Raw genomic sequence first — 23,586 nt, forward strand, 5'->3', positions numbered from 1 at the left:
CCATGGCTCTGCCTGCCTCTGCTCTGCCCCCAGGGTCTCCTGCGGCCCTGCCTATGCCTCCTGCTGGCGCCGCCACCCAAGTCTTCGACTGCCCCGCCTCAGAGGTCCTCCTTGGCTCCGCCTCACGCGGCTCCGCCAGCTCCCCAGTGGCCACACCTCCCAGGTCCCCTGAACCGGCCATTGGCCCACGACCACCTCCCAGGCCACCGAAGCTGGCCTCTGTCCTGTGGCCTCCTCCCAGGCCTCCTGACCCGGTCCCTGTCTTGTGGCCTCCTCCCAGGGCTTCTGACCCTGTTCCCGTCCTGTGGCCTCCACCCAGGCCTCCTGCCCCTGTTCCTGTCCTGAGTCCTCTTCCCTGGCCTCCTGACCCAGTCCCTGCCCAGTGGCCTCCTCCCAGGCCCCCGACCCGGTCCCTGTCCTTGCCAAGTGGCCAGCTCCCGGGCCATCTAAACCGGCCTCTGTTCTGCGGCTACCTGACCCTGGTCCCTTGACACACCCCCATAGACTGCTTGCCTGCCCTCTCGGCCTCCATGGTCTATCTATCTACCCTCTCCACCTCCCTGGACTGCCTAATGGCCCCCGCGGACTTCCTGCCTGCCCAGTGTACCCCCCCTGGTCCGCCCATGTGCCCACTTGTCTCTGTCTGTTTGCCCCTGGTGCCCTCATTTGGGTTTTTCTTTGTGGGTCTTTTTCGTCTTTTGTTGTTTTGATCGTCTGGAATCCGATCCTTAAGGGGGGGGCTATGTAATGATTACCCTGTCTTGTCTCTCTGTTGCCCTCTTGTTTTCCATCTTGTCACTTTTTCACTTTGTTCCCTTATTTAACTCCATAGTCCACCCTGTCTTGTTTCACTGTTGCCCTCTTGTTTTCCTTATCTCTTTTAGTTGTCACTTTAGTCCCGTATTTGATTCCATAACCCTCTGTTAGCGTTCGTGCTCATGTTCATTGTTTACACCTGCACTTGTTAATTTGCCTTTGGTTTCTGTTAATCACCTTGTTATCCTGTTTGAGTTCTGTTCTTTCATTGGCCACCTATCCTATGTTTGTGTATTTATACCCCGTGTCTTTGTTCTGTCTTTGTCGATCGTTGTTTGGTGTAAACCCGGTATGTGTTCCCTGCCCAAGTTCTCCGTTTGATCCTTCGTGTTTTAGTTAACTGTTTTATGCTTTATTTCCCCATCGTGGGTTGTTTGTTTGTGTTTCTCTTCTGTTTATTCAAATAAAGCCTCAGCTGCGTTTGGATCCGTAACTCCTCGTCTGCCTCGTTACTCCAACATTACAATATGATAGACATATGGAGAAGTAGGAATATACGTGTAAAACAATACACATGGCTTAAAATTTCTAAGAGTAGGATAAGTGGGGCAAGGTTAGATAGATTTTATTTGGATAAGATGTGGAATAGTAGAGTGATGAATGTTTTTATTTCACCCAGTGGGATTTCAGGCCATCATCTGATTGTTTTTTATTTTAATTTAAAGAAATGTTCAAAACCAAATTACTATTGGCATCTTAATATTAAATTTTTGCAAGATGCCTCATTTTGTGAAAAATTTAAGGTTTTTTGGAATATTTGGAAATTAAAGATTTATTTTGAAAATCTATGTCAATGGTGGGATGTGGGTAAAGCAAATATAAAAATGTTTTGTCAAAACTACAATTCACATTATACATCAATGGTGCAAGCAACAGTGAAAAATCTTCAAAGAGACACATTTTAATAACAATGGAACTGAACAGAAAGCAGAATAGTGCACAACATTGCAGACTGATACATTTTTCTTAACACGTACCTTGTCATACAGTAATGATGTTCTTCTCATCTGGCTGTGTGTGTAGGCCTGTAATTTTATCTGTCTTCATTTATATATGGCATCTCAGTTTGTGGTCAAAGTCACTCGATATGTACTGCATAGTTAAATTGTAAATAGTAAAATGTGGGGAAATCAAAGTTGTTTATTTGCTGAAATTTCCTAAAGCTTCATATGATCTGAAGCATTCAGAATGCTTTAACTGTGACAGAGCACTCTGTGATCTTCAATATATCTTTGCTCATGTTGGTGTTGCTCTTAGGGGTCTAGAGAATGGACAGTGGGACACCAAGTGGTGGGATTATTTAAGACATTAGTTAATGGTTTATTTTCTTTCAGAGAAACAACTGCTGTGCTTTGCAATTATATCTTGTAGGTTCAGATACATATATCCATAACTTGTGCATAGTGCATAAATAGACAAGGTTCATTGACAAATAAGATTGTCTGAGATTGTAAAAATTAAAATCTTTTTAAAATCTATTTAAAGCGTGTGTAAGATGTCCGTAGAAATTTAATATTTGTGTCCACGTTGGTTTCATACATTTTATTTATACAGTGGGTACGGAAATTATTCAGACCCCCTTAAATTTTTCACTCTGTTATATTGCAGCCATTTGCAAAAATCATTTAAGTTCATTTTTTTTCCTCATTATTGTACACACAGCACCCCATATTGACAGAAAAACACAGAATTGTTGACATTTTTGCACATTTATTAAAAAAGAAAAACTGAAATATCACATGGTCCTAAGTATTCAGACCCTTTGTTCAGTATTTAGTAGAAGCACTCTTTTGATCTAATACAGCCATGAGTCTTTTTGGGAAAGATGCAACAAGTTTTTCACATCTGGATTTGGGTATCCTCTGCCATTCCTCCTTGCAGATCCTCTCCAGTTCTGTCAGGTTGGATGGTAAACGTTGGTAGACAGCCATTTTCAGGTCTCTCCTGCGACGCTCAATTGGGTTTAAGTCAGGGCTCTGGCTGGGCCATTCAAGAACAGTCACGGAGTTGTTGTGAAGCCACTCCTTCGTTATTTTAGCGGTGTGCTTAGGGTCATTGTCTTGTTGGAAGGTGAACCTTCGGCCCAGTCTGAGGTCCAGAGCACTCTGGAGAAGGTTTTCGTCCAGGATATCCCTGTACTTGGCCGCATTCATCTTTCCCTCGATTGCAACCAGTCGTCCTGTCCCTGCAGCTGAATAAAACCCCCACAGCATGATGCTGCCACCACCATGCTTCACTGTTGAGACTGTATTGGACAGGTGATGAGCAGTGCCTGGTTTTCTCCACACATACCGCTTAGAATTAAGGCCAAAAGTTCTATCTTGGTCTCATCAGACCAGAGAATCTTATTTATCACCATCTTGGAGTCCTTCAGGTGTTTTTTAGCAAACTCCATGCGGGCTTTCATGTGTCTTGCACTGAGGAGAGGCTTCTGTCGGGCCACTCTGCCATAAAGCCCCAACTGGTGGATGGCTGCAGTGATGGTTGACTTACTACAACTTTCTCCCATCTCCCGACTGCATCTCTGGAGCTCAGCCACAGTGATCTTTGGGTTCTTCTTTACCTCTCTCACCAATGCTCTTCTCCCCCGATAGCTCAGTTTGGCCGGACGGCCAGCTCTAGGAAGGGTTCTGGTCGTCCCAAACGTCTTCCATTTAAGGATTATGGAGGCCACTGTGCTCTTATGAACCTTAAGGGCAGCAGAAATGTTTTTGTAACCTTGGCCAGATCTGTGCCTTTCCACAATTCTGTCTCTGAGCTCTTCAGGCAGTTCCTTTGACCTCATGATTCTCATTTGCTCTGACATGCACTGTGAGCTGTAAGGTCTTATATAGACAGGTGTGTGGCTTTCCTAATCAAGTCCAATCAGTATAATCAAACACAGCTGGACTCAATTGAAGGTGTAGAACCATCTCAAGGATGATCAGAAGAAATGGACAGCACCTGAGTTAAATATATGAGTGTCACAGCAAAGGGTCTGAATACTTAGGACCATGTGATATTTCAGTTTTTCTTTTTTAATAAATGTGCAAAAATGTCAACAATTCTGTGTTTTTCTGTCAATATGGGGTGCTGTGTGTACAATAATGAGGAAAAAAATGAACTTAAATGATTTTAGCAAATGGCTGCAATATAACAAAGAGTGAAAAATTTAAGGGGGTCTGAATACTTTCCGTACCCACTGTGTATATATATATATATATATATATATATATATATATATATATATATATATATACACACACACACACACAGTATAAAATATGATCTCATCTTCATCAAAGTCTAGACAAACAAAACATGTTTAAGCTAACCACACACAAACAGTTATAATCATTCATGTCTCTGTTGTACACTTCCCATTAAACATTCACAGTGCTGTGGAAAAATTTATTGAACCCTTAGATTTAATAACTGTTCAATCTCGTTTGGCAGCAATAACCTCAACCAAGCATATCGGGTAGCTGCATATTAGACCTGCAAAATATTTAGGAGAAATTTTGGAATTGTTCCTTATAGAACTGCTTCAGCCATATTCTTATGATGTCTGATGTGAACAGCTCTCTAGAGGTCATTCCACAGCATCTCTAATGGTTAAGGACTGGGCCACTCCAAAAGGTGGATTTCAAAGCTAATCTGTAGTGGATTTACTTCAATGTGTAGGGTCATTGTCCTGCTATATCACCAAACTTCTATTATCTATCTAACGTCGACATAATCCTGTATGACATCTTGATTAACTTGAGAATTAATTTTTCCCTCAATTATGGCAAGGGGTCCAGGCCCGAAGCAGCAAAGCAGCCCCAAACACAATGCTCCCTCAAGACTAGGGTTCTTTTTTACCTCATTGAGCATTCCTGTGTGCCCTTTGAGCCCTGTTGGCTGGACGGCCACTTCTAGGGAGAGTAGTCACAGTACTAAATCATCTCCATTTATAGGCAATTTGTCTAAATGTGGACAGATGAATATCTAAGCTCCTCCAGATAAACAATAATACAAGATTATCTTTATCTTTATCTTTATTTTGTTTTGAAAGGGGACAGTGTACATTAATCAACATTGAAACAATGTAAATGTACCCGAGTTAGCTCAAAAGTGCTAATTTTCATCGGTAGTCCCCCAGCCGGGTGTAAAAAAGGCAACCTTAAAAATAACCACAGGTATAAAATCACAAAAATACAATTAAATACAACACATTATGGTTAAAAAATACAATTCATATTAAAATAAATAAATACACAATGTATAAGTGTACACAGAAAGCATTAGTGACTACAAGATTGGCTCTCAACCAGCCATTTGTTTGCATTCTTTTTGAATGAAAAGAATGACAAGGACTCTCTGATGTTTTCAGGCACTGTGTTCCATTGCTGCGCTGCTCTTACGGAGAAAACAGACTGACCAAAAGCTGTTTTTCTCCGGGGATAATGCAGTCTTCCCTCACTGCCCCTCTGGTTACCCTAATCTCACTAGATCTAAAATGTATAAAGTCACATAGTGGAGGAGGTGCTAGACCATGTCTGATTTTGTAAATTAAACAGATGTTTTTGTATTTAATTAGATTATCCCAAGTAAGTAACTGATATTTCCTCAGAATACTACAGTGGTGGTAGTGGTATGGTTTTTTATCCAGTATTTTTAATGATTGTTTGTATAATGTTTTTAATGGTTTTATTGTTGTAGAGTGAGTATTGGACCAGCTTATTAAACAATATGTTATGTGAGATAAAATCATAGAAAAGAAATATAATTTAGCAGCTTCTGTTGAAAGGAAGTCTCTAATGAATCTGAAGTTCACTAGACTGAACTTAATCCTATTACTAACTTTTTTTATGTGAGTTTTGAAATTTAGGTTAGAGTCTATATATAGTCCTAAATATTTATATTCTGTGACGACCTGTAATCTTTCTCCAGATAATACAATTTCAGGTTTTATATTTATATTATTTTTGAAAAGAACATAGCTACTGTTTTGGATATATTCAATTGCAGACAAAATTGCTCTAACCAGGTTGAGATCAGTGACATGGCCTCTGTAAGTTTTGAGGCAACTTCCTCTGTGGATTTTCCATAGGCCAAAACAGCAGTGTCGTCTGCATACATCAAAGTGTCACAGGTTTTACACAAAGATGGTAAATCATTAATGTATAAACTGAAAAGAATTGGACCTATAATTGAACCCTGTGGAACACCAGTTGATAATGGTAAAGGGGTAGAACTATATTGGTCAATTCTTACACTTTGTGAACGAGATAAAAGGTATGAATTAATGAGGTCAATGAATTTTGGGGAAAAATTAAATGCATGAAGTTTATGCAGTAAAACTGAATGGTTAACTGTATCAAATGCTTTACTGAAGATCTAAAAAGATTGCTCCCACTACCCCTCCATTGTCCATATTTGATTTAACCTTTTCTAGAAAATAACATATTGCTGTCTCTGTGGAATGATTAGCCCTAAAACCAAACTGCATTGAGTGCAAAGGAAAAGAACTGCAATTAAGATGATTGGTGATTTGTCTAGCAACCAGTTTTTCAAAGACTTTAGATACTGTTGGCAAAATACTAATAGGTCGGTAATTAGATGAAAGAAGGGAGTTACCACCTTTAAATATAGGAATGACACTAGCAAGTTTCCATGACTCAGGAAATTTCCCTTGATCTAGTGACACATTAATGATGTGCGTTAGTGGTCCCAAAATTGACTGACCTATTTGTTTGAGCATGAGTGTGTCCATCCCATACACGTCTTTTGCTCTTGAAGACTTAAGCTGACAATTATTCCAGACAATTTAGGCAAACATATCTTTTTTCAAGAATATCAGATTTGGATTTTAATGACAGACACCAGCACTTAGATGGTCTCACATGGACCTCGATGCTTGTCATCCTGATGATTTCTTCCCTATCAGCTTGCTTGTGCAATTCATAGAGGCATCAAATTAAGAAATAAATACATGTAGAGCATTTATGCACAAACACAATTTCTTTTCTTTACAAACTCTCTCACTGATCTGACAGAAAAGTTCTTATAATGCTTTAATGTGTTTAATGCTCTAAAGCTTTTGCAAAACCTTTATGTACATAATACATCATTATAATTCTCATTTATCCTCTCCAGATGTTTTTTTTTAAAATAGCTTTCAACAGTGTGAATTCAATAAAAATAGCCTTTCACATATTTGTGCCTGATGGCACCTTGGCCAGTTGGCAAACATGTGCACTCAAGAACAAGGACATGATAGGTTGACAGAGTTGATTCATTTCCTAATAAAGTGTCACTGAGAGCACATTATTTTCTGAAACTCAAATTAGCCTTGGTGCACTGCATTTTGCTCTGGGGCTGAATCTGTGGGAATCTGGCCTTTAAAATTAATCAGTTCCCATGCAGTGAACAGACTGTGGTGAAATGACAATGGAGCAAAAGTTCTTATGATCCAAGCGGCAGTCATTTTGAGTGAAAAATAAGGTAAAATAGTCCCCTCTTGTCAGCATCTGTCAGTTACCAGTCAAGAAGGAACACTCCCTTTGTTAGCATTGGATACATTTGGAAATACAAAGCCAGTAGCATTTTGGTGCTTAGAATAGACATGCTAACTGTGATTTAATTGTGGAAATGTGAATGATTCAGACATTAATCACCAACATCACTATTTAACTGTTTGTTTATTTGTATCTATCTATTAATTCATGTTATGTTCCATCTCTAATTTTGAAAACAGTAGAAAAATTATTACAGAGGAAAAAAGAAAATGGCCCTCAAGTCATACGAGTTGGCTACAAGTCTAAATCGTATGAAACCGTACAATTTGTTTTGTATGATTTCATACAAATTCAAGATGTGCAAATACCTGGATGTGTGATGTGGGAATAAGCGAAAGTTCCACGTCAGACGATGTGTACATGCTAATTAATTTTATGCCCAAACCCCACATCTAAACATAGAGTAGAGCCTTTAAGGTTGATTCAAAACATAAAGAGAATGTTATTGTCAAGTTTTAGGAGGAGACGAGTTACCTGATTGGCTGTTTGCAAAAGTCATACGAATTCTTCATATGACCCAACTCTTACCATTTCATATGATTTAGCCAACTCGTACAAATCTGTATGATTTCTCCATTAGAGTGTGTTGCACTAGGGACACAAAGGTGCCTGGAGAAGAGTTTTGGCTCAACACCAATCACGAATGTCAAACTACAAAGCAACACATGTCACACTAAATTAGACATTGGCTCACAACATCTATAGATTCAATTCACTGTGATATCCAGTTCTGCACTAATTTCACAAACATTATCAGACTCCTAAAAATCAAATAAACTACACATAATTATTGTTGATTTTCCTTCAACTCACTTGAGATTATGCCAACTAAACTGAGTAAAACTAAGTCACAATGGTATGCACAGACACACTGAACAATCATTTGTTACTCATAATTCCAGTTGATCTAAATCTCAAAACCGCAAAAAGAATCCAGCAATCATTTGAACTCCTCCGACGAGGCACTCAGTTCTGAGGTCTCCTGTAAAATACACAAATCTTTAGACACAATATAATCAAAGACATTAAACAGCAAACAAAAGCATGCATCACATAATAAAGAGACTCTGACAGCAAAAGCGGTCTCTGTCTTTGTAAAATGTAGCTGTAAAAGCAGTCCATAATCAATCATTTCGTGTTTACCTGTAGTTTCTCAGTCTCTGGTTTAGCAGGGAGAGATTTCTGTGGTGTATGAAAGGCCTATGGTGGGAGGATAAAAAGAGACATTAGAATTAATACGAGGATTTTTTTTAACACAAACAAACACATACATTTTTTCTTTCATGGTGGGGACGTCCATTGGCTTCTATTGTTTTTATACTGAGCTCTTGATATTTTCTGTCATAACGCTTACCCCTACGTTTAAACCAAACCTTCATAGAAACCTTTGATTTTATTTAATACATTATTTAGTATGTTAATAAAGGAATAGTTCACCCAAAAATGGAAATTATCTCATTTACTCACATTCATGCTATCCCAGTTGTGCGTGATTTTCTTTGTTGCAGAACACATATTCATATTTTTAGAAGAATATCTCAGCTCTTTAGATCCATGCAAAGCAAGTGAATGGTGACCAAAACATTGAAGCTCCAAAAAGCAAATTAAGTCTGCATAAAAGTAATCCAGAAGATTTCAGTGGTTTAATCCATGTCTTCTGAAGTGATCCAATCGGTTTTGGACCAAATTACACTTTCTTGCTCGATTATACTTCCCAGTGCTATCTAGTCTCAGCCCATGCGTCAAGAATTAGGAAATGTAATTGAACTTGAAATCATGATCATGCCTAAAGGCAAAATGTACAGTGAAAAAGGGGCTATGTTTGAGGGGTTATTCTTACCCAAATTCGATTAGATATATTAAGAAGACATGGATTAAACCACTGGAGTCTTATGGATTTCTTTTATGCTGCTCTATTTTTGGTGCTTCAAAAATGTTGGTAACCATTCACTTGCATCATATGGACCTAAAAAGCTAATGTAATCTTCTAAATGTCCGTTTGTGTTCTGTAGAAGAATGAAAGTCATACACATCTGGCATGGCATGAGAGTGAGTAAATGAGAGAATTTTTGTTTTTGGGTGAACTATCTCTTTAAAGCAAACCCTCATGGGGTTTGTTGATAGGTGATTTCAGATTTTGCCTACATAGCAGGGACCAAATGTCCCTACCATGTATTTGCAAAACCTATATATATATATATATATATATATATATATATATATATATATATATATATATAATGTTTACTATGTAATGAATATTTTTTTCTAAATGAAGATGTCTCAAAATGTCTTCAAAGGGAGGGTTTCAAATTTAGATCACTTTATGAGACAAATTTGTCCCCAAACTTTAGTAAAGTACACACACATTATTTGACCACATCACTAGATGGTGCTGGACAGCTGTAAAAAATGTCGATTGAAACAAAGACTCTTGCTGCTCTCGCCAATTGAAAAATCGCCCCCTATGAAGCACTAGTGATGTTATGTCATTAAGACCTCAAAGGTGTAAGTGTGAAACGTATGGACCAAAGTATCTGTCTGTGGGTTGTTCCATTTGAAGTGTTATTCATTGGATGCAGTTTGTGCTATTCACTACAGGCAATTACTATGGATCTGAACTCCATTACCTTTTTGGCTTGCTGTACCTCATCTGTGGACTTGGATCTATTTTTCACTGTCTGTTTTTGTGGAGAGATGGTGGATTCCTTGAGGGAATAAGCATACTGTTAGATAAAGGTTTTGAACAAAATAGGTGCCACATGTAGCATTGAAATATCTATGCCTTTATTAAGATTATTTTACTGTATTGTGGGATGCTTTGAGCAATTGGCTCATTCTCCACTCACTTTATTCTCTGTTCTCTCCATATCTTAGCTCTGATCCCTTGAGATTGTAAATTAACTGTCAATTATCGGTTCCCTGCAAATATAACAAAGAAGAACAACATAATTAATTTTTTAATCAAAGTAACAATGATAAAAATGCAGAATGAAGCATTTCTTTTAAGACTGTCTCTCAGTTATTTGATAGAAAGTTATTGTGTCAAAATGTATCAATAATTGGCCCATTGAGATTATGGGGCTGCTCAGTAAAGCAAGGGTCTTTGTTAGAGATTTATTTTCGGTTCATTTTCTCCACATTTTCAGCCATGTCTGTAGAATATTTGTTACTGAACAAAATTATTCTAAATTGCTCCTGGCATGAATCTCATAAAAAGGTAGGCGTAGCTGAGATTGAGACTATTTGCGAGGCAAAAGAGAAGCAGAAAAGACACATTGCAAATACATTATATGGCTCCCTGGAAACTGCAAGTCAACACAAGCCAGAATTTACATATCCCAAAAACAGCAAAGTGGAAAACAGCTCTCTTAAAATTAAAATGAAACAATATTTAGGCAAAACTTAAACTTTCTTAAACTAAAACCCTATCGACTCAAATGCCTCAGGGTTTTAAGGGGAATGGGGTGTTATTACAGAAATCTGTCAAAATATTTATTATTATTACACAGGTCTCTCGAATGCTTGACTCTGATTGGTCAATCGAGGCATTCTGTGGTCAAATACACACTCACTGAACACTTTATTAGTAACACTATGATCCTAATATATTGTATATTATCTTTGCCATCAACCTGCCAGAGACTGCAGATGAAAATTAGCCTGTATGGCTAAATCTGGCGTATTTACATGAAGGGCACAAGTTCTCATGTTAATTAAAGGAGACCTATTATGCCCCTTTTTACATTATGTTATATAAGTCTCAGGTATCCCCAGAATGTGCATGTGAAGTTTCAGCTCAAAATACCCCACAGATCATTTATTATACCATGTTGCAAATGCCTTTTTTTAGTGGAATTAAAAACATGCTGTTTTCGTATGTGTCTCTTTAAATGCAAATGAGCTGCTGCTCTCCGCCCTGACATAGCTCTAGTCTCCATGAATACAATCAGAGACAAGAGCTGCATAAGCCTTGAAATCAGCTTGAAATCACATTCGGAATGGCGATTTGCAAACATTCACGAAATATAAAGTGCGATACTTACATCTTCAGTATATAAAGCAAGAACACGAACAGTTGGCACTGATCCATGCTTGAGAATCAATGTTTTTGGAAACCCTGCTTTATATTGACACTCATTCATAAAGCAGTCCGTTGTAAAAATTATTTGCACAAACATACACACATTTTTGTATGTTTTGGGGAACATTTCCTTCAAAAACAAAACTTCAGTGTCTCTGATACCGGGAGCACATGAAGACTCTTATGTTCACTTTTACAGCCAATGACAGAACACTTATGAAGCTTACGAAGCTGAGACATTATTCTTCTCACTTTGTCTGCTCCAGCACGGGAAAAAATGGCAGACTGTGTGTGTACATCACTCAGTGGAGGATCTATGATAATAGGGTGGAGTCCGTCACCAGTCGTGGGCGAGGCCTGCTATAACGTGACGTCACATCTATGTGCTCGGACCTAACAAAACACGGGACAAGATTATAAAATCTCAGAAGGTATTGGGTGTTGCCCAGCCTGCTAGGGACAGATGTCTGCTAGGGAGGTGCCATTGGCCAATGCCCACCAGGATGCCACACTCCTCGCAGAGTGTGCTCGAAGCCGCAAGGGGGCGGGCATGTCCAGGGTGTGATAGGCCAATGCAATGTGTCAACGACCCAGTGGGCAGCCTCTGTTTGGAGACAGCGTTCCCTTTCCGCTGTCCACCAAAGCAAACAAAGAGCTGCTCAGAGATTCTAAAGCTCTGTGTGTGGTCTAAATAGATACGCAAAGCATGTACCGGACACAGCATGATAAGGCTGGGTCTTCCTCCTCCTGGGGCAGCTTTGATTGCAGGTTCACTACCTGGTCCCTAAAAGGGGTCGTAGGAACCTTGGGCACGTAGCCCGGTCGAGGTCTTACGATGACATGAGCATCTGCCGGACCGAACTCCAGGCAAGGGTCGCTGACGCTTGCATGTCTCCAACCCTCTTGATGGAAGTGAGTGCAGTCAGGAGGGCCGTCTTCTGGGAGATGGCACTTAGCTCGACTGACTCTAGCAGCTTGAAGGGGGCTCTCTGAAGGTCCGTGAGGACCATGGAGAGATCCCATGAGGGGAACAGGCATGGCCTGATAATTGAGTCATGCTTTCCTAGGGACTTACCGTCCACTGCGTCGTGGTGGGCCGCAATCCCGTCCCTGAGAAAGAAGGTCTTTCCTCAGGGGAATTTGCCAGGGAGGTGCTGTCGCGAGGAGCGTGAGATCCAAGAACCAAGTCCGGGTGGGCCCAGGGGCGTAGACTGCAGTGGCATGCAGAGAAGAGAAAGCCAACAGCAATGCCTCTTGTAGAGGTGAGTGAACTGTAGTGAATTCAGCTCGCTGATCACACAACCGCTCCGAAGAATGTATCTAATTAACAGATGCACAATTCCCCCCTTTTTTTATTACCGTATGTCCGTGGAGGGACATGCAAATTCTATATGCCAATTTCTTATTGGCCTTTTCTCAAAATCAGAGAAAAGTTACTGGTTACCGTGGCTCCTGAAAGAAGCCCCTAGTGTCACTTCAATCGACACAACATCGAGTGAGTGACAGATGGGGAACCATGGATTTCATGGCAGTGGTATTCCAGGATGGTAGTGGCTACTTTCAGCAGTATAATGCGCCCTGCCACACTGTACACATTGTTCAGGAATGGTTTGAGGAAAATGATGAAGAGTTCAAGGTGTTGCCCAGGCTCCAAATTCCCCAGATCTCAATCCGATTGAGCATTGAGTGTATTTTGGAATAATTCCTTATTCTGATTATTAGTAATGATACATTTTAGTGTTTAATTCCCATTGATGTCTTATTTCATTTTGCCACTTCTAAAAATAATTTTCTCAAATCTGTCAGACAGGTCACACTAACAATGCAGCAACTGTAGGCTAAAATCAGTCTGTGCTTACCAATCACTGACACCCAGTGGCCAAAGCTGGATGTGTTGTTGAACATATAGGCACATGTGAGTTTAAGTTTCTAAGTCAAATGTCCACAGAGTGGCATCCAAAGCGAGTTGTTTTTTTTTTTAATTATGTAATATAGTCAATAGGAATGTATATTTTATTAACTCTACCCTCTAACCCAAATCTCAACCCTAAATGTAACCCTCAGTGGAGTACAAATGCGAAAATGCAACCTCCGAAACACGCTCACACGCTCATTGGTTATGTAAACACAATTACTTCCTGGTTCCCACAGGACCTGAGCCTGTTTCTCACAAGTTGCTCACTTCCAGAAACAACCATGTGATCTTGTTTAATGCACAGCCTCCTGGGGCTAATTGTTTAAACTGACCATTGCCCCAGGCAACCAATTTCCTACATAGCTGTAGTTTCATGTCTTTAGGATTGCACCATGGTCTCTTTCTTTTCACATAATAAAAGTATTTTTAAACTTTTCATTTGTGCTACATGACCAAGAACATTCTGGAACACTAGACCGAACGTCCTTCAGCCTGTATTCCACTGAATCATCTCAGAACAAAGGGCCCACTTTACCAAAGCACCAATCTTTTGAAGCGGAAATAAGCCTTTGACTTGTCTTTATTAATTTTCCACTCATCATATCTGAAACTGCTTAGGTAGAAACATCGATGTCTGCCTAATGCCTCTGAGTGCACGCCACTTCAAATAACCAATTTCCAGGCTCATTCTGTTTATATGACTCATATAAAATATACTTCTGCAGTTTTTATGCATTTTGCAAAAATTAACATTGACAACAAACTTGCCTATTCAGACTACTGTATGTAATGTAAATAATTTAGCATATTGTTGCTTTTATGCAGTTCATGCAGTTTGATATTAAGGGCTTTTTTGTTTACTTTTGTACAATAAAAAATGTTTGGTTCTTCGGTAACCTCTTGATGTCTAATGTAAAATCACTGTTCTGAAGCAAAACCAGCTGAGAAGCACTAGACAGTCTACTAGATATAGACCATGCAACACTCTACATAATAGTGAAAGGGAGGTTAAATTCTTTTGAAATGTGATCTAGAAACATGAAAATGGGGTTTATGCAATCTTTATGCTCTCCTTGTTTAAGCAGCACTCTAAAAACGGAGGAAAGTCTGACCTTAAATATGAGTTTGGACCAAATGTCAGCACCTACAGTAGCAGATGGCAGACGGCGAATCATCAAATGATCAGCCATCACACAGCATATGTGTCACACGCACAAGAAGAGATAGTCACAATGTCGGGAAAAACTGCTTTATTGGCAGAATGGCAAAAGTACAAAGGGGCAAATCCAAAGAAGCGTTGTAAAGGGAAGCGTAAGGTCGAAGCCGGGAGATCAGAATATAACAAAGGGGCAAATCCAAAGAAGCGTAGTAAAGGGGAGCGTAAGGTCGAAGCCGGGAGATCAGAATATACAAGACAAACAAGAGAGTAGTTTAAACAGGGGAAAGCTAGCGAAACACTAGAGCTGGCAAAGCGAAGGGGTAAACTAAACAATAACCAACAACTGTGGGGAGAAAGGGCAGGGTATAAATAGGGGAAAAGAACAGTGCAGGTGAAACTAATATTCCGGTGATTGGGAGCGAGTGTGAGAGCTAGAGGGGGCGGGGTGAACTTGGGGATTAGCGTTCGTTACAGTACTTCCCCCTCTGCTACGGACGGCTCCGGACGGCCGCGCTCGGTTACGAGGAGCGCGACCTCTGGGAAGTGGTGCGGGACGATCGGGATGCTGGCGATGGTAATCAAGCTTGAGAGCTTGGTCCAAGACATCCCTCGACTGTACCCACGACTGTTCCTCAGGTCCGTAGCCCTCCCAGTCTACCAGGTACTGCAACTGGCCACCCCGACGTCTGGAGTCTAACAAGGCCCGGACAGTATATGTGGGCTGACCTCCGACATCGAGTGGTGGAGGGGGTGTCTGGGATGCAGTGGGCGGGAACATGGGGCTGTAAAACACGGGCTTAAGAAGGGAGACATGAAACACAGGACAGATTTTGTAGCGGGGTGGCAAAAGTAATTTATAAGTGACAGGGTTAATTCTCTGCACAATCTTAAAAGGGCCGACGTACTTAGGGCTCAGCTTCTTGGACGGGAGACGAAGACGGATGTCTCGGGTCGATAACCACACCCGCTGGCCCGGATGGAATATAGGAGTGGGTCGGCGTCGGCGGTCTGCCTTGGATTTCTGGGTCTGAGTGCAGCGTTGTAGACGGTCATGGGTGGCTCTCCAGACCTGGGTGCACTTCTGGGCCCAGGCATCCACCGCCGGAACGTCACTGGGATCAGCCTCCCAAGGGAAAAGGGGTGGCTGATAGCCCAGGACGCATTGGAATGGGGTGAGGCGAGTCGAAGAGCTGACCAGGCTATTTTGGGCGTATTCGGCCCAAGGAAGGTAGGTGTGCCAGTTACCCTGGTTCTGGGCACAGTAGGCTCTCAGGTATTTACCTATCTCCTGGTTGAGGCGCTCAGTCTGACCATTGGTTTGGGGGTGGTATCCCGAGGAGAAGTTTAGCTGGATGCCTAGTCTGTCGCTGAAAGCTCACCAGAATCGAGACGTGAATTGGGTCCCTCTATCAGACGTAATATCCACGGGGATGCCGAAGTTCCGGAAGACGTGGTTGATCATGAGGTTGGCCAGTTGGGTTGCGTTGGGTAGTCCAGGTAGGGGAATCAAGCGGCACATCTTTGAAAACCTGTCTATCACCACTAGGATCTCCGTCCGACCGTCGGAGGGAGGTAAGTCGGTGATGAAGTCCATGGCGATGTGGGACCACGGCCGATCGGGTATGGGCAATGGTTGGAGGAGCCCAGCGGGAAGGTGACGAGGAGTTTTGGACTGGGCACAGACTGGACAGGAAAGGACATAGTCATGGACGTCGTCCTTGAGTGAGGGCCACCAAAATCTCCTCGTGAGTAGCTCAGTGGAACGGGTGATACCCGGATGGCCGGAACAAAGGGAAGTGTGGACCCACTGCATTAGCTGAGGGCGAATAATGGTGGGTACGTACATCTTGTTGGGGGGGGTTTGAGGAGGCGCGGGCTCGTTACCTTGAGCCTGTAGGATGGCCTCCGTCAATTCCCACCTAACGGGTGCTACGACACACGATGTAGGGAGAATAGTCTCTGGCCCCGGAGGTTTAGAGCCGTAGCTGAAGAGCCGAGAGAGGACGTCAGCCTTGGTGTTTTTGGAGCCTGGGCGAAAAGTGACAGAAAAGTTAAAACGGGTGAAGAACATGGCCCACCTGGCTTGTCTGGGGTTCAACCTCTTGGCTGAGCGAATGTACTCCAGGTTCTTGTGGTCGGTGAAGACAACGAAAGGGAACTTAGAACCCTCCAACCAATGACGCCATTCCTCTGGTTGGTTATTCTGTCACACGCACAAGAAGAGATAGTCACAATGTCTGGAAAAACTGCTTTATTGGCAGAATGGCAAAAGTACAAAGGGGCAAATCCAAAGAAGCGTTGTAAAGGGAAGCGTAAGGTCGAAGCCGGGAGATCAGAATATAACAAAGGGGCAAATCCAAAGAAGCGTAGTAAAGGGAGCGTAAGGTCGAGCCGGAGATCAGAATATACAAGACAAACAAGAGAGTAGTTTAAACAGGGAAAGCTAGCGAAACACTAGAGCTGGCAAAGCGAAGGGGTAAACTAAACAATAACCAACAACTGTGGGGAGAAAGGGCAGGGTATAAATAGGGGAAAAGAACAGTGCAGGTGAAACTAATATTCCGGTGATTGGGAGCGAGTGTGAGAGCTAGAGGGGGCGGGGTGAACTTGGGGATTAGCGTTCGTTACAATATGAAAGGTGTGTGCATTTGCTGGCATGTGAGAGACTATGAGGGATGGATGGATGGATGGATGGATGGATGGATGGATGGATGGATGGATGGATGGATGGATAGATAGATAGATTTCCAAATGCCTGAAGGTATCGTTCATCTGTACAAACAATAGTACGCAAGTATGAACACCAACGGACCACACAGCCATCAGGAAGGACGTAGTTTGGTGCAAAAAGTGCAAATCAGTCCCAGAACAACAGAAAAGGACCTTGTGAAGATGATGGAGGAAACGGGTGGACAAGTATCTATATCCATAGTAAAACGAGTCCTATATCGTCATAACCTGAAAGGCTGCTCAGCAAGGAAGAAGCCAATGCACCAAAGCCACCATAAAAAAGCCAGACTACAGTTTGCAAGTGCACATGGGACAATCTTACTTTTTGGAGAAATATCCTCTGGTCTAATGAAACAAAAATTGAACTGTTTGGCCATAACGACCATCAAAATGTTTGGAGGAAAAAGGGTGATGCTTGAAAGCCGAAGAACACCATCCCAACCGTGAATCGTGGGGGTGGCAGCATCATGTTGTGGGGATGCTTTGCTGCAGGAGGGACTGGTGTGCATCATGAGGAAGGAAAATTATGTGGATATATTGAAGCAAGAGCTCAAGACACGAGCCTGGAAATTAAAGCTCTGCCGCAAATTGGTCTTCCAAATGGACAATGACCCCAAGCATACCTCCAAAGTTGTGGCAAAATGGCTTAAGGACAACAAAGTCAAGGTATTGGAGTGGCCATCACACCTGACCTCAATCCGATAGAAAATTTGTGCCAGAACTGAAAAAGCGTGTGCGAACAAGGAGGCCTACAAACCTGACTCACACTTACACTGGTTCTGACTGGAGGAATTTGCCAAAATTCCAGCAACTTATTGCGAGAAGCTTGTGGAAGGCTACCCAAAATGTTTGACCCAAGTTAAACAATTTAAGGCAATGCTACCAAATACTAACAAAGTGTATGTAAACTTCTGACCCACTGGGAATGTGATGAAAGAAATAAAAGCTGAAAGAAATAATTCTCTCTACTATTATTCTGACATTTCACATTCTTAAAATAAAGTAGTGATCCTAACTGACCTAAGACAGGGAATGTTTTTTATGATTAAATATCAGGAATTGTGAAACATTTTGTTTAAATGTATTTGGCTAAGGTGTATGTAAACTTCTGACTTCAACGATAGATAGATACATAGCTAGATAGACAGACAGACAGACAGACAGACAGACAGACAGACAGACAGACAGACAGACAGACAGACAGACAGAGAGATAGATAGATAGATAGATAGATAGATAGATAGATAGATAGATAGATAGATAGATAGATAGATAGATAGATAGATAGATAGATAGATAGATAGATAGATAGATAGATAAATAAATAAAACATATTGAAAAGAAAATGCACTCTATTTTCAACCCTGCACTTAAGTGTTCTCTGTATGACCACAAACAAAGGATCCATAATCAGCATTCAATAGTCATTTCAAACAAGTGCGTGATGTGGAAGCAGCCATTAAAAATCTACAAACTCTAGATCTCTCCCGACTGCATCACCAGACAGTATTACCATGGCAACATGCCGGTACCAGAAGCCTGACAGATGAATGAATGAATGTAGCTGATGGGCAGTGTCCCTCCGGGTGGATTTAGATTACAAGGATCCCTGTCTCAAAATGTGCTTTTTATCTTTTATTAAGAGAGAATAATAAAACGTTGCGCTTGTGCACATTGCGTAAGAGAACATTAAGAATGCCCAACACTACAGTGTAAACAAACAAGCTACTGAGTTTATTCATATAAGTAATGGAAAATGATTACCATGACTCATTCTTATTGCCTGAACCTTTGTGATCAAATTAATAATTTGGCTGATATTTCTTTTAGTTTGTATCTTATTTAATGAGTAATTCAAAGACACGGCAAGTAAGCTCTCACAGATGAGTCAAGAATGACAATCATGCTGCATAAACCATGTCAAATACAATCTGTTGATTCATCTCTGATCTGGTTTGAGCATGTTGTGCAAAAACATAAACAATAATTTCATGTTTAAGAGGAAATTACAGGAGATTTTTATCGTAGTTTTGGACAGGAAGGAACCTGAACGCTCTGACAAAATATAATAGACCACAGGACATTCATTTAATGTTTTATCTTAAATGTTATCTTAGAATATAGTTGTCAATGTGCAGTCTGTCAGGTTAGAAGGCAGATATCAAGTTACATCTTAATTCATTAATATAATTGTCCATATAATCGTATGACACACATTGTAGAAAAATTTAGTTTCTTAGAGATTCATAGCATTGAAATGCTTAAAAAGTAACCTTTCACTTTGTGTCAATACATTTTTTAAGTAGAATTTTCGGCAGTCATATGTTATAGTATCAGATATTATATACACACAATATGTGTGTGTGTGTGTGTGGGGGGTTGGGTTACAAACTGGTAATTACAAGTGTGTTATGCCATAAATGTGGTTTATGAGGACATTTCTAGTGTCCCCATAATTCAAATTGTTTAGAAATCATACAAAACTATGTTTTTTTGAAAATGTAAAAATGCCGAAAGTTTTTTGTGAGGGTTAGGTTTAGGGGTAGGGGTAGGTGATATAATCTATAGTTCGTACAGTATAAATCTTTATGTCTATGGAGAGTCCTCATTAGAATAGCCGCACCAGTGTGTGTGTGTGTGTGTGTGTGTGTGTGTGTGTGTGTGTGTGCGTGTGTGTGTGTGTGTGTGTGTGTGTGTGTGACCATGTTGATACTACATTGGGTATCCTGAGAAAACCTACCTCGTGTGGACCAGCCATGAGGGAAATGGCTTATTAAATATACTTAACAGTTTTTTTTGAAAATGTGAAAATGCAAAAAGGTTTCTATGAGGGTTAGGTGTAGGGGTAGGGTTAGGGTTAGGGGATCTAAATTATCATTAGTCTATATAGAATCTATCAAATCCATGGAAGTGTATGGGGAGTCCCCACAAGTATATAAAAACATGGTGTGTGTGTGTGTGTGTGTGTGTGTGTGTGTGTGTGTGTGTGTGTGTGTGTGTGTGTGTGTGTGTGTGTGTGTGAGCGTGTATTTATCACTTTGTGGGGACCAAATGTCCCCATAAGGATAGTAAAACCCAGATTTTTTGACCTTGTGGGGACATTTTGTCGGTCCCCATGAGGAAAACAGCTTATAAATCATACTAAATTATGTTTTTTGAAAATGTAAAAACGCAGAAAGTTTTCTGTGAGGGTTAGGTTTAGGGGTAGGGTTAGGTTTAGGGGACAGAATATAAAGTTTGTACAGTATAAAAACCATTATGTCTATGGAAAGTCCCCATAAAACATGGAAACACAACATGTGTGTGTGTGTGTGTGTGTGTGTGTGTGTGTGTGTGTGTGTGTGTGTGTGTGTGTGTGTGTGTGTGTGTGTGTGTGTGTGTGTGTGTGTGTGTGTGTATTTAAGACTCTTGGTTTTTGACTGAACTCAACTATCTATCCCCAAAATTACAGTCACGCTCAAATATTCTGCCTTTGACAAACTCATACACACACAGTTTGTTAAACAATTGAACACAAATAAAACATGAAATATTAAATCCATTACATATTGGAGTTTGTTAAAGTGGTCTTACCTTGCAAATGTGTTGTTATTTCAGTGTATACTCATTGAGGAGAGACACACACTTGTATAGATACTGCTTGAAAAAACTGAAAATGGCCCTTTGCAAACCAGTTGGAAATGTAACAGCCGTATCCTCAGAGATGCTCAGTGATGTAAGCCAGAATCCTCACCTTCCCCTTCTCTCTCTCTCTCTTGTAACTGTGGGGCTGGTCCTCTGAGGCAGTCCTGATTAAGTTGGATTCTAAAATCGACCAATTACATCTTTGCCACACAGTGTCTATTCAGAGACCAACATGATTTAGAGCAAATAACCTCTGATGAAGAGTTTCCTGAGGACAAGGTTCATAAAAGATAGAGGAAGACTGTGTGTGTGTGTGTGTGTGTGTGTGTGCGTGTGTGTGTTTGTTTTGTTTGCTGTCCACTTACAACCTGACTAAACAACATTCATTAGCTCCTTCTCTAACTTCTCCCTCCCTCCTATTTTACCTCCTTCCATTAATGTCATTCTCTCTTTGTTCACCCTCAGGACACTTGCATGTCTTTGGAATAGACGCCAGACTGAGCGAGACAGAATACACAGCATATCAAATCAAATCAAATCAAATCAAATCAAATCACTTTATTGTCACACTACCATGTACACAAGTGCAACAGTAGGTGAAATTCTTGTGTGCAGTTCCGAGCAACATAGCAGTCATGACAGTGACGAGACATATACCAATTACAATAAACAACATACTTACACAACACAATTTACATATCAAATGTACACATACTTACACAAAACAATTTACAAATCAGATGTACACATACTTACACAACACAATAATTATATACAATGCAGAATATAGAACAGAATATACAATACAATACAATAAGTGGGAGTATATGAAATATATATGTGTATATATATATATAGCAGTTGTATTGAGGAGAATATGTTGACAGTCCAGTGTGAGATTATAGATTAATAAAGTGCAGTGCTAATTATTGATCCTGATAGATCAAGAGTTCAACAGTCTGATTGCTTGGGGAAAAAGCTATCATGTAGTCGGCTGGTGCGGGTCCTGATGCTGCGATACACGCCTGCCTGATGGTAGCAGTGAGAACAGCCCATGACTTGGGTGACTGGAGTCTCTGATGATCCTCCGAGCTTTTTCACACACCGCCTGGTGTATATGTCCTGGAGGGAGGAAGCTCACCTCCGATGATGTTCCTGGCAGTTCGCACCACCCTTTGCAGGGCTTTGCAGTTGTGCTGCGGTGCTATTGCCGTACCAGGCGGTGATGCAGCCAGTCAGGATGCTCTCTACAGTGCTGGTGTAGAACCGTGTGAGGATGTGGTGGTTCATTCCAAACTTCCTCAGCCGTCTCAGGAAGAAGAGGGCTGGTGAGCCTTCTTCACAACGGCCTCAGTGTGGACGGACAATGTGAGTTCCTCAGTAATGTGGACACCGAGGAACTTGAAGCTGCTGACTCTCTCCACCGGTGCTCCATTGATGGTGATGGGGCTGTGTTCTCCATCTTTCTTCCTGAAGTCCACAACAAGCTCCTTGGTTTTACTGACGTTGAGGGAGAGGTTGTGCTCCTGACACCAGCGTGTCAGAGTGTGCACCTCCTCTCTGTAGGCTCTTTCATCATTGTCAGTGATCAGACCTACCACCGTCGTATCGTCAGCAAACTTAATGATGGCATTGGAGCTATGTGTTGCCACACAGTCATGTGTGTACAGGGAATACAGGAGTGGGCTGAGAACACAGCCCTGCGGGGCTCCAGTGTTGAGGGTCAGTGATGAGGAGGTGTTGCTGCCCATTCTAACCACCTGACGTCTGCCTGACAGGAAATCCAGGATCCAGCTGCACAGCGAGCTGTTTAAGCCCAGAGCCCGGAGTTTCTCATCAAGCTTGGAGGGCACTATGGTGTTGAATGCTGAGCTGTAGTCTACAAACAGCATTCTCACATATGTGTTCCTTTTTCCAGGTGGGAGAGAGCAGTGTGTATTGTAGATGCAATGGCATCATCAGTGGAGCGGTTGTTGCGGTAGGCAAACTGCAATGGGTCCAAAGAGGTGGGCAGAACAGAGCAGATGTGATCTCTGATTAACCTCTCGAAGCATTTGCTGATGATGGGGGTCAGAGCAACAGGACGCCAGTCATTTAAGCATGTGATTATAGCTTGCTTTGGTACAGGCACAATGGTTGATGTTTTGAAGCATGTGGGGACTACAGACAGGGAGAGGGACAGATTGAAAATGTCCGTAAAAACACCAGCCAGTTGATTCGCGCACGCTCTGATGACGCGGCCCGGAATGCCGTCTGGACCCGCGGCTTTACGGATGTTCACCCGTCGGAATGATCGGGTTACATCCACAACAGAGACGGAGAGTGAATCAACCTCTGTAGCGTCAGCAGCGAGTGCTCTCTCCGCGAGGGCGGTGTTACTGTCCTCAAAACGAGCATAAAATGTATTAAGTTCGTCCGGGAGAGATGCAGCGGTGTTCATGGCGGAGACTTTATTCCGCTTGTAGTCCGTGATTGTGTTAATTCCCTGCCACATACTTCTAGAGTCAGTGGTGTTGAACTGGCCTTCAAGCTTGTGCCTGTACTGGCGTTTAGCTGCACTGATAGTGTTACGGAGGGCATAACTGGCTTGTTTACGCTCCTCCGTGTTAGGAGAATTAAAAGCGGAGGTCCGCGCAGAGGTCCGCGCATATATAGAGCTTCCTACAGCCCTGCCATTATTGTCCTCACAAGCTGCTTAATACTTAATAGCTACTTT

General features: G+C 41.5%; 1 long non-coding RNA gene across 1 annotated transcript; it reads right to left on the reverse strand.

The window, feature by feature from the left end:
* Nucleotides 1-6,207: 6,207 nt before the first annotated feature.
* On the reverse strand, nucleotides 6,208-20,953 carry LOC127628089 (uncharacterized). Its single transcript, XR_007968606.1, has 5 exons — nucleotides 20,820-20,953; nucleotides 10,208-10,280; nucleotides 9,989-10,066; nucleotides 8,502-8,558; nucleotides 6,208-8,340 (listed from the first exon to the last, which is right to left on the reverse strand). It is a non-coding gene; the product is annotated as an uncharacterized LOC127628089 (long non-coding RNA).
* Nucleotides 20,954-23,586: the final 2,633 nt, after the last annotated feature.

This window comes from Xyrauchen texanus, chromosome 34, assembly GCF_025860055.1.
Source record: "Xyrauchen texanus isolate HMW12.3.18 chromosome 34, RBS_HiC_50CHRs, whole genome shotgun sequence".
NCBI classification, from domain to species: domain Eukaryota; kingdom Metazoa; phylum Chordata; class Actinopteri; order Cypriniformes; family Catostomidae; genus Xyrauchen; species Xyrauchen texanus.